Raw genomic sequence first — 12,332 nt, forward strand, 5'->3', positions numbered from 1 at the left:
CAGGTTGTTCTTCTCATTGCCTTTTATTGTTGCTTTGTCAAGTAAGTCTTTTAATGTTTTTTTTTACTTTCACAAGTAAGTCTTTTAATGTTTATTTTACTTTCAAAAATAATTGTCTTTTAATGTTTCAAAACGCACAAATATTCGTCATCTTCGATTGCTGATCTATTTCGTAGGTGTAACTTAGATTCACATGGTGAATCTATTATCATTCAGTTTCACGTGTATATGCTATTTCTAAAATTATGTTACAGCCAACACTAAAAAACCAACTTCTTTTTTATACTGTAGGATGGTGCAGGCAGCACAGATAACACCAATTCCAGCTCTGCAAATAGACGATCGAATGAAAACAATTGAAGAAGTGGTATACAGGCAATGGATAGCAAAAAGACCAAACGACTCAACACCACATGGACGCAGCTGCCTTCTTCTCGACATACATATAAGTACCACTTTATACATGTTACTAATTAAGAACTGTTATTTTACAAATATGAAATGCCTTATAGATCTCATAACCAAAACATAAAAATACAAATTCAGGGGACAAAAAACACACCCAAGTTGTTAAAATTTGACCCATTTGTGACAAAAAACACAACCTAAGTTGTCCGGTTTATAAGTAAATGGGTCGAAATTGCCACTTACATCTGGACCATAAGTAGTTCTCTTCCGGTACTTATTGGGATAGATTATTCCATTCGTTTCATCATGTCATAGTTGAAAGATGTCTCCTCACAAACGGTCATCATTCTTACCGTTTTGGGCATGAGTGGGATCTGAAGGACATTTGTAGCCAATCACGTGTATGACTTACGTCGTCACATAATTTTAGAACGTTGCTTCAACAACTTTATAATATACTGTATCTAATGTGTCTTAATATGACCTCGCCATGGGCTCAACAAAGATGGTTTTGTGGATCTGTTTGGGTAAATTGATTTGTTTCTTTGTATTGTTTGCAGGCTTGAGCTATATGTTTGGATCGTTTCTTAACAACTCATTGGTCTACGGTATCTTAAATGTTGTTTATTATTTTGCTCTTTAAGTTTATTTTTCTATGATTCTGATCCATTGTGGGTTGTTTTTGGCATATACGTTTATGGATTACATGTGCGGAACTTTCCGTTTTTATGTAGTGTTCTTAATTAATTATTAGTTATATTTCTGACTATACTAATTGTAATTATCTTTTTTTCTGTCCGAACTACATGAGGATGTGATCTTTTGCACTTCTCTGGGAACAACTAATAGAAAGTATCCTCTGGATTCGTCGAACAACTAATAGAACGTTATTTCATATAAAAATTTAAAAACCAATGATGTTTGCGGATGAGTTCTGGTGCAACGCACGGGCTCATAAATCTAGTAATATTACAAACTACATCACGCCATCACACTTGACACATCTGCACTATACTCAATAAAGACACCTCATCACATCATATCAAACTCTATGTGACGATCGCTCCAAATCCATATGGACGAACACGTCATTCATTGATTTCATTGCGAGGTATTTGACCTCTATATGATACGTTTTGTAAACATTGCATTCTTTTGAAAAGGCACACCATAAATGAATATTTAAATCAAAGGTTTTCGACATCTAATGATTTCTACATATAGACAATCACCGCATATAATAGTTTACAACATCATTTCTGTTGACAATGCAGTCAAAATAAGATACATGGTGATGATTTGGTAAATGCAACGTCTCCTTGAAAAATATGTCATGTAAGACTCCATGCACATAGCTTGTTTAACATCTAAACAAACAGCGGAAGACTTCTAGGAAACCTGAGAATAAACATGCTAACAAGTGTCAACACAAAGGTTGGTGAGTTCATAGTTTTAATGTTGCTCATAATCTGTATATAAAGGTGGATCACAAGATTTCAGTTGTTTCATCCAGAAACGTTTATCAATAGATTCTACATAACAGAGCACCCTGGTAACTAAACTTAACGCTATAGTGATAATTACCCCATTCGTTTTAATACGTGCAAACCAACGTGTCTTAAACTCAAATAACATACTTCCGTTAAAAGGCTAGCGCTCTAGCTCGGAGGGGGATGTCAAGCCCTATGGATCCATATACAATTATTCGCGCCCACCAGTCCATATCCTATGTACTGGCAGCTACTAGTTACCAAAGCTAAGGGATTTTCGGTTTAACTCAGTGTAGAATTAAGTATGTACTTGTATCCATTGAGTTTAAAATAAATTGCATGTATTCTCAGCCCAAAAATATTTAAAGCATTTAAAAAGGGAGACTATAAACTCACGCATATAAATATTGTATATCGGTTAATAAAGCATTTGCATGTATTCTCAGCCCAAAAATGTAGAGAGTAAAAGGGATCTTATGAAACTCACACAAAATCAGTTTTAGTATTTGTATCCATTTAGTAAAACAGTTTATAAAACTGCGCATGTATTCTCAGCCCAAAAATATATGAGGAAAGGGATCATATGAAACTCACTGTTTAATATTGATATACAATATTGTAGAAAAGCACATAGACGCATCGGAGATGATAAACACGAGGTTTGATTCACAAAAATACCCTCGAACATTACCCATAATTTCCTTGGCAATAATCCATATTTTCCTTAGCTCTAGCTCGCTTGGAAACACGTTTTGAAAATTACTTGGACAGCACTCCGTCGTAATATTTTATGTACATTATTATTTTTGTATCGCAAAAATAATAACACTAATAATAAAAATAATAAGATTAATAATAATCTTATTAATAATAATAATAATAATAATAATAATAATAATAATAATAATAATAATAATAAATAATAATATTAAAGAGTATATCTATATTTGTGTATGTGTGTGATTATCTCTAGCCAAAAACTGCAATTTATAGCAATCATACCTGAAAAAGTACCCCATGCGATCGCATGGGGTTTAGCCTCCTTGGCCATGCGATCGCATGGCTGGAGGATCCAGCTCATAAACCTTTGTCTCGTTGTTTGTCGACGTATTATATATATATTAATATAATACGTAAATCGAATATTAAATTTTAAAAAGTCGTATTTATTAAATACTTCAGGGGTATTCTATGTAACTTATAATTAATAATTTCTATCATGTCATTTTCATGTGAATAGTAAATGAATTAATTTAAATTCAACTATTTAAGCTACACGTTGTACGTTGTGCTTTACAAATTGTACATTATTAATTTAACTTCGTTTCTTAAAAAAAAACAAAAATTATATCATAAAAATAAAATGACTTAATACGTAAAAATTTTAATTTGAAATAGCATCGTTTAATAGTAAATTTTTAATCATTTCGTATATAAATATTATTCGCATGATTCCGTATATATCGAAAACTCTTATATTTATTAAAATATGTATATAATACATGTTATAACGTTCGTGAATCGTTGTACAAACAGGATGGTCAACCGTTATATAAAAAAAATAATTTTCAAAAGTTTTAAAACTTGTCAAAATTCATTGCTTATCATGTCGGAAACATTAAATCATAAAAAGATTAAGTTTAAATTTGGTCAGAAATTTCCGGGTCATCACAGTACCTACCCGTTAAAGAAATTTCGTCCCGAAATTTGAGTGAGGTCGTCATGGCTAACAATAAAAATGTTTTAATGACGAATATGAGTTGATAATAAAGTTTTATCTATGTTTGAATAATATGGATAAAATAATCCAATTACTCGAAGCGTATGAGAGAAGTTATCGTAATAGAATGAAATGGAGAATAGAGATTCGTCTTATCTCTTGACGTAGTAATGATTGATTTCCGGAATTTAAGGAATAGAAAATCTTCATAATCTAAATAAGATTTGATTCTTCGGAATTTGCAGAAATTAGGATTTTCTTTGATTAAATGCGTAATCTGCCACGATTGCTATGTCTGATATTTCGCTATAAATTGACCTCTTCCGTTTCATTATTTTCACCACTCCTATATCTTCTTCCTCATTTCATATTTTCAAAAGATTGTGAAATGCTTCATCCAGTTCTGATTCTTGATATACTCCTAACTTTCATATCTGTCATTCTTCTTTTTCATCTACCGCCAGAGGAAGTTATTTTCTTCTACCATTACCTTGGGGTTATAGTGTTTTTCATTCTCCCGTGTCTTTATATTGCTATACGCATTGATATACACGGTTTGTAATTTCGGGATTGTTATCGGGCTTTATATTCTCCATTATATTTCGGAGCTTCATGCTTTCGTTTTCTCTTCCCGACCTTAAGTTAAGCGAATAATGGTCCAGAATTCGTAGCTATTCATTTCGGAATGAACATAGTTAATGTTCTAAGAAAGAAATTGTAATGGCACGATATTGATTTGTCAAATTATCAGAATATCTGGAAAAGACCGAATCATCAAGAAAAATATTTTCTTGATCTGTTTAGAGGTTAAATAGAATGAAAGAGTTATGTAACATGGTTCATGATGAGGGTATGATCTGAGAACCTTTATCACGTTCCATTAGAAACTCAGCATGACTTACTGTAATATAATCACGTTGATCAAGTGTCATTATATTATACTAACTCATGCTTCAGCTCCCAACACCACTTTCAAAATATTCATATTTTAAACTTGAAAGTTTTAGAATTTAGAAGCTAAAATAGTTTCTTTTATGATATAACACAGATATCGCAAGGAGAAAATTGATTTCCGATACGAATGATTATGAAATTATCTCCAGAAATATGGAGGATATTTATAATGAAAGATCCGATGATATCTTAGAATTTCTAATATCAGAGGATGATGAAGAATATTGTCCGCAAGGGTTTAGATTCGGAAGCAAGGTATTCGTTAATGGCTTCAGCAGATACTGAATCATTTGGATTCTTTGAAGGTAGATTTAGTCTTCGTGATTTGTCCACAGCCTCCTTCATGGTCTGCTCAATCCGTTTTTCAGTTCCAAACCTTCTCTTTTTCTCAGCTTTACCACCATACTATTATTTATCATCAAACTTTTGGCTGTTAAAGTCGTTTACCATTTTTGCTGCTTCATCAGCATTGTTCCAATTTCAGAGAACTAGTTCATAGTTTGGGAAGTTTTTCCAAAACTTCACCTTCGAAGTATGTAAGTCTAGAAGATAGATGTTATCCATATATAACTGTTGTCGTAGAAAATGCTGCAAGATTCAAAATACTGATTGCTAATTCCCGGTAGTTGGTATGGTAATTACCGTTATAAGATGTGGATGAGTACATGATAGGGTTTCAATGAGTATAAGGATTTTTCGGAAGGTCAAGGATCAATGAAGTTGTTGGTAAATTTACTGCTAATGTGGTGGAACATAAAAGGTTCCCCGGTAACAAAAACGTATATGTCAAGGTTACAATAAGGTTAATCTGAAAAGTCAAAGTTGACTGGTTGAAAGTGTGATAAAACTGGATACTTTGAAAAGGATGGCAAGATTATTTTCAGTAATAACAATGCTAAAGGATCTTTCACATTTTTGAAGTCAAAGTATAGATTTGAAAGATGTAGAGATCTAAGAATGATGTCACAGGTTCAGAGTTATGACTTAGATTCTGATCCGTCAATATCAGAATATGTAATTGAATTTGTATGAAAATGATTGTATATCGTTATTGTTAATAATTTTTGAATCAAAGTTGAAGAATGTACAGTGTAACATATTAATTGCGAACTTATATATTTCCCGGGTATTACCTACCCGTTAAAGATTTCACAATTAATACTTTGTACAAAAGAATTTTTATTACCGTCTTTATGAAAATATATGTATGTATATTTTCTTCAGATGTAACACAGATTTGATGAGTTAATATCATATTAAGCTCATTTAATTTTTTTTTTGTTGGATTAGAAATGAATAATCTCTAAAACATTAAAGATTTCATAATCTTCGTGGAGTATTTTACTAATGTAATCAATACTTCGTTATTCAGTTTTATTGATATTTCCTCAGTGAATCATGTTGGTGCTTATGGAACTCTTGCTAACTTCGCAAGGTAAAAATGATGTTTTCTAGGAAGTTTCGAGTATATCGAAAATGAAAATGTAAAATCAATTATGTAATTGAATAATACACTTGGTTTATTATGAAATGGAATTCATTAAGTTGAAACAAAGATTGTAGTTAACAATGGTTAAGTTGTTAAGGAAGGATGTACATCATTGCATATTAGTAATATGAACTAACCGAGTAGTACCTACCAGTTAAGATTCACATGTAATAGCTTAGTACGAAAAGATTTATTTTGATTTCAAAATTCATATATATTAAATATACATAAAATTTCTTCAGGGGAAATGAGTTAATACTTCATCGGTTATTGTTGCTGGTATTTCTTGGTAACTACGGTGCGTATGACGTTGATGCTCGTGGAACAGATTGTGAAGTTGAGGTTTGCGATGCGGATGTTGTTGGTGGTGGTAATGGTACTGTTGGTGTTGTTGTCGGTGGTACTGTTGATGCCGGAGATGCTGCTGGTGTTTGTAACATTTGCACCATATTCTCCAAAGCCACTACCCGAGCACGAAGCTCGTTGACTTCTTCTACTACACCGGGATGATTGGCGGTTCGGACGAGCGGATGAATAAGATCCAGAATTTGAGATAGTATATTATCGTGACGAGATACTCTGGAAATGAGAGAGAAAATGGTGTCTCGAACAGGTTCGCCAGTAAGTGCTTCAGGTTCTTCGCCAAGAGGGCAATGTGGTGGGTGAAAGGGATCGCCTTCTTCTTGTCTCCAATAATTAAGTAGGCTACGAACCTATCCCCAATTCATCCAGAATAGATGATGGCAAATTGGTTGATCCATTCCGGTTACACTGTCTTCGGAATTCAGGTGAATATCCATATCGGAATAGCTGTCAGAGTTTGAACTAGATACGGGATCCATCTTGTATAAATAGGGAGATGATTTTTGATATGAATTAGATTATAGAATTTAGTTTGGTATTCTTCAATACATAATTTACATATGTATATATAGTACCAAATTCCATAAATCACGGAGAAATTTTCGGAAGATATCAGGAAAAGTTTACAGTAACAGATACGCTAAGATATGAATTTTTGTCTATATACTATTTATGCAATAAATGCAGGAAAACGTGTCTAGACTTAAGAATGATAAGCATGTAATTTTCGACAAGAAATGATAAGCAAAACTTTTAACTTGCAGACACGGTCGAAGTCCAGACTTACTAATGCATCTTAACAACTATCAGTTAGACACATTCATGCAAGACCTGATTCGCTAGGACCAACGCTCTGATACCAACTGAGACGATCGCTCCAAATCCATATGGACGAACACGTCATTCATTGATTTCATTGCGAGGTATTTGACCTCTATATGATACGTTTTGTAAACATTGCATTCTTTTGAAAAGGCACACCATAAATGAATATTTAAATCAAAGGTTTTCGACATCTGATGATTTCTACATATAGACAATCACCGTATATAATAGTTTACAACATCATTTCTGTTGACAATGCAGTCAAAATAAGATACATGGTGATGATTTGATAAATGCAACGTCTCCTTGAAAAATATGTCATGTAAGACTCCATGCACATAGCTTGTTTAACATCTAAGCAAACAGCGGAAGACTTCTAGGAAACCTGAGAATAAACATGCTAACAAGTGTCAACACAAAGGTTGGTGAGTTCATAGTTTTAATGTTGCTCATAATCTGTATATAAAGGTGGATCACAAGATTTCAGTTGTTTCATCCAGAAACGTTTATCAATAGATTCTACATAACAGAGCACCCTGGTAACTAAACTTAACGTTATAGTGATAATTACCCCATTCGTTTTAATACGCGCAAACCAACGTGTCTTAAACTCAAATAACATACGTCCGTTAAAAGGCTAGCGCTCTAGCTCGGACGGGGATGTCAAGCCCTATGGATCCATATACAATTATTCGCGCCCACCAGTCCATATCCTATGTACTGGCAGCTACTAGTTACCAAAGCTAAGGGATTTTCGGTTTAACTCAGTGTAGAATTAAGTATGTACTTGTATCCATTGAGTTTAAAATAAATTGCATGTATTCTCAGCCCAAAAATATTTAAAGCATTTAAAAAGGGAGACTATAAACTCACGCATATAAATATTGTATATCGGTTAATAAAGCATTTGCATGTATTCTCAGCCCAAAAATGTAGAGAGTAAAAGGGATCTTATGAAACTCACACAAAATCAGTTTTAGTATTTGTATCCATTTAGTAAAACAGTTTATAAAACTGCGCATGTATTCTCAGCCCAAAAATATATGAGGAAAGGGATCATATGAAACTCACTGTTTAATATTGATATACAATATTGTAGAAAAGCACATAGACGCATCGGAGATGATAAACACGAGGTTTGATTCACAAAAATACCCTCGAACATTACCCATAATTTCCTTGGCAATAACCCATATTTTTCTTAGCTCTAGCTCGCTTGGAAACACGTTTTGAAAATTACTTGGACAGCACTCCGTCGTAATATTTTATGTACATTATTATTTTTGTATCGCAAAAATAATAACACTAATAATAAAAATAATAAGATTAATAATAATCTTATTAATAATAATAATAATAATAATAATAATAATAATAATAATAATAATAATAAATAATATTACGGAGTATATCTATATTTGTGTATGTGTGTGATTATCTCGAGCCAAAAACTGCAATTTATAGCAATCATACCTGAAAAAGTACCCCATGCGATCGCATGGGGTTTAGCCTCCTTGGCCATGGGATCGCATGGCTGGAGGATCCAGCTCATAAACCTTTGTCTCGTTGTTTGTCGACGTATTATATATATTAATATAATACGTAAATCGAATATTAAATTTTAAAAAGTCGTATTTATTAAATACTTCAGGGGTATTCTATGTAACTTATAATTAATAATTTCTATCATGTCGTTTTCATGTGAATAGTAAATGAATTAATTTAAATTCAACTATTTAAGCTACACGTTGTACGTTGTGCTTTACAAATTGTACATTATTAATTTAACTTCGTTTCTTAAAAAAAATACAAAAATTATATCATAAAAATAAAATGACTTAATACGTAAAAATTTTAATTTGAAATAGCATCGTTTAATAGTAAATTTTTAATCATTTCGTATATAAATATTATTCGCATGATTCCGTATATATCGAAAACTCTTATATTTATTAAAATATGTATATAATACATGTTATAACGTTAGTGAATCGTTGTACAAACAGGATGGTCAACCGTTATATAAAAAAAATAATTTTCAAAAGTTTTAAAACTTGTCAAAATTCATTGCTTATCATGTCGGAAACATTAAATCATAAAAAGATTAAGTTTAAATTTGGTCAGAAATTTCCGGGTCATCACACTCTATCACACCATCACCATTAAAAATAGTCTAAATGCATTCTTTTTTTATTCTTTCTACTCATAAGGCCATAGAAGAAATACCATTCACCAATAACGTTTGGTATTTGGCCAAATCTTATTTTCACTCGGTCTCAACTCAATAGTCCTTAGTTGATTTTTTTATATTTAATTTTGACTTTAAATCCTTTTCTTGTTATATGACACAAGATGGAATTTTTATATATATATATATAAAAATTTATATGTGCTTTAATTCGATATAATTTTCATCAAGTATTATATAACACAAAAAGTTATTTACGGTATAAGTTATAAAAAGTTAACTCGAAAATATTAAATTGAGACGAAGAGAGTATTTATTACTCATGAGTCTGGATATATTCCCATCCTTCCTGGACTCTCTTGGCATGACTACAAGCCACCAACACCCCAACAAAACTCATGTCATTCACCCTTAGTTTTAAAGTGTAACCGAGTCAACCTACTCGCGAGCTACTCGAGCTCGACTCGCAAATAATTAGATTTGAGCCGAGCTTAAATGAGCTTGAGCTAGAGCCCGAGCTTAAACTTATTTTGAAGCTCGTTTAGTAAACGAGCTGGAGTTGAATCTTCATATCTCGAGCTCTAACAAGCTAGCAAGCCTAAACGATGTTTTTATTTATATTAATTAATTACAGTACTACTTGATGATAATATATTAAATATATGATTACATAATACGAATAACTAGAACTATTTTATATAGCATTTTAATATTAGTAGTAAATCTGGTTATACGTTGATAAAAAATACACAAAAATATATGTTGTAGATATAAATAAAAAAATTCACAGTAAACAATCGGTAATAAACGAGACCAGCTCGAGCTTCTATAATATCAAACGATTCTAGCTCAAGTTTGAAATATTATGCTCAAATCGAGACGAGCTCAAGCTCGAACTCTGTATATTTTAAATGAGCCGACCTTGAGCTCGGTTCGGAACGACTTATTTACACCCCTACTAGTTTTAAGGTACATATCTTGTTAAAAATACGAATGGAGAGTTCCAAGTTGTCACTAAAATTTCTTTCGTACTGTGAAAAATCTTGAATGATTTATTGATAACTAGCTGAAGACCCGTGAATTTGTGGGGCTTTGTGAGGGTTTAATCAAGAGTAATGTTTATAATATGTATTAAATTAAAGTAGTAGTGTATAGCAAGATGGTTATGCTCAAGCATAATCAAAGTGTTGTTGGCAATGAAACTTTGCAGCGAATAGTTTCCTGAATGATACATCTATTAAATTAAACAATAAAAAGTTGACGATAAACACCAATCAAATATAGGTTGTTCGATATAATAATGACGTAGGGTTACGGTGGACAGTTGCAAACACACATTTTATGTCAAATCTTATGGACCTATCATTAATATAAGCAACTTCAAATATACCTGTAAAAGTTCTACATTTCTTTCCAATTCAGCTATATACTGAAGCTCGGGGACTCGCGAGCGCAGAGAATAAGAGTCAAATGTAAGAGATGTAGCTTTGACTTTGTAGGTCAAACATAAAAGTTGTAGAATTAAGATATATTGACAATATTAGAATAGACTAAATTCGAGGTCGAATAACACGCGAAGAAAGTTATTAAACTCCCTTAAAGTTAATCTGAAAACATTTTGTACAATTTCTTTATTAAAAATCAGGGAGTCAAATGTGGTATCATATGATATCAGGTAGTATATCATTTTCAACAATAGTTTGCTTTTTTCCGAGCAAACTGCTTAAATGTCTTTTATATGCAAAATTGCGTCTATAATTTATATTAAGAAAACACCGGTTGTTAGATTTAAACACAGGCAGTGTACCCGATCATGTAGCAGTATAGAAAATGATAATTTCAAGATCATTCCAAGGACAGTTCAATTGCAATTCAAGATTGTACGATAAGTAATTAACTCAAAAGAAAACAAGTAAATGAAATAACAAGTAATTTGTTGTAGTTATTTTACGATTAACCATTCAAAGAAAGATTGAAATTAAAAGACAATGTTTTTGTTATTTTATATTAATAAAACGGATTAAGATAGATAAGTAATCAAATGATGGAAATATGTCACCTAGACTCTCGTCACTAATGTTGGATGTTTCTAGATTAAGCCCTATTCAATTACCAAACATGTGCAATTTAACCAACCGGTTCACGAGGAGTTCCCGTGAGTAAACACTTCAAACTAGATGACACGACATGGAATTCCGCGTAGCCTTAAACCTCTAATTTGTGGTTAATTAACTTGACTGATTTATAGACCTAAATTGTGATCCAGTGTTCACTGTAATCAACAATCGTGCCAACTCTCATTGTACACAACCAACTCCTGTATCAACTAGTTATATAATATAATTCATTACCGTCTCCGGTCAACGTACAAGTATATAAAACAAATTAATCAATTAACTAAATGTGACAGACTCCAATAAATTTCACTAATTTGGACAACCAAAATAATCAATCAATCAAAAGCTTAGAACTTAATAAATAATTGTAATGGACTCCAATGAAATCTCTTTCCATTAGAAAATCACAATTATCAATTTCTTCAAACAATAAGCATCAACAAAAGTATTCAAGTTTTCAAGCTAACAATCATCAAACATATAATAATCGATCATCAAAATTACATCCAACAAACTATTTAATCCAGATGAACATAAAAAAGTTAGCCTACAATCATAATAAAAATAAAGACAAAATCAATGGGAAATTCATAATTTGAAGATGAGAAATAACCAAGCTTAGTGATGTTTCTTCAATGATTACAGGATTGCAACGCGTTAATGGATCGATTTGATGAAATTGGTGACCTTGGAAATTTTCAGAAATCACCAATATTCGTCTTTTATGCTCCCAAAACTCGGCTGTCCAAAGAATGATAACCTAATGACTTCAACTTAG

The sequence above is a fragment of the Rutidosis leptorrhynchoides genome, chromosome 9 (genome assembly GCF_046630445.1).
Source record: "Rutidosis leptorrhynchoides isolate AG116_Rl617_1_P2 chromosome 9, CSIRO_AGI_Rlap_v1, whole genome shotgun sequence".
NCBI classification, from domain to species: domain Eukaryota; kingdom Viridiplantae; phylum Streptophyta; class Magnoliopsida; order Asterales; family Asteraceae; genus Rutidosis; species Rutidosis leptorrhynchoides.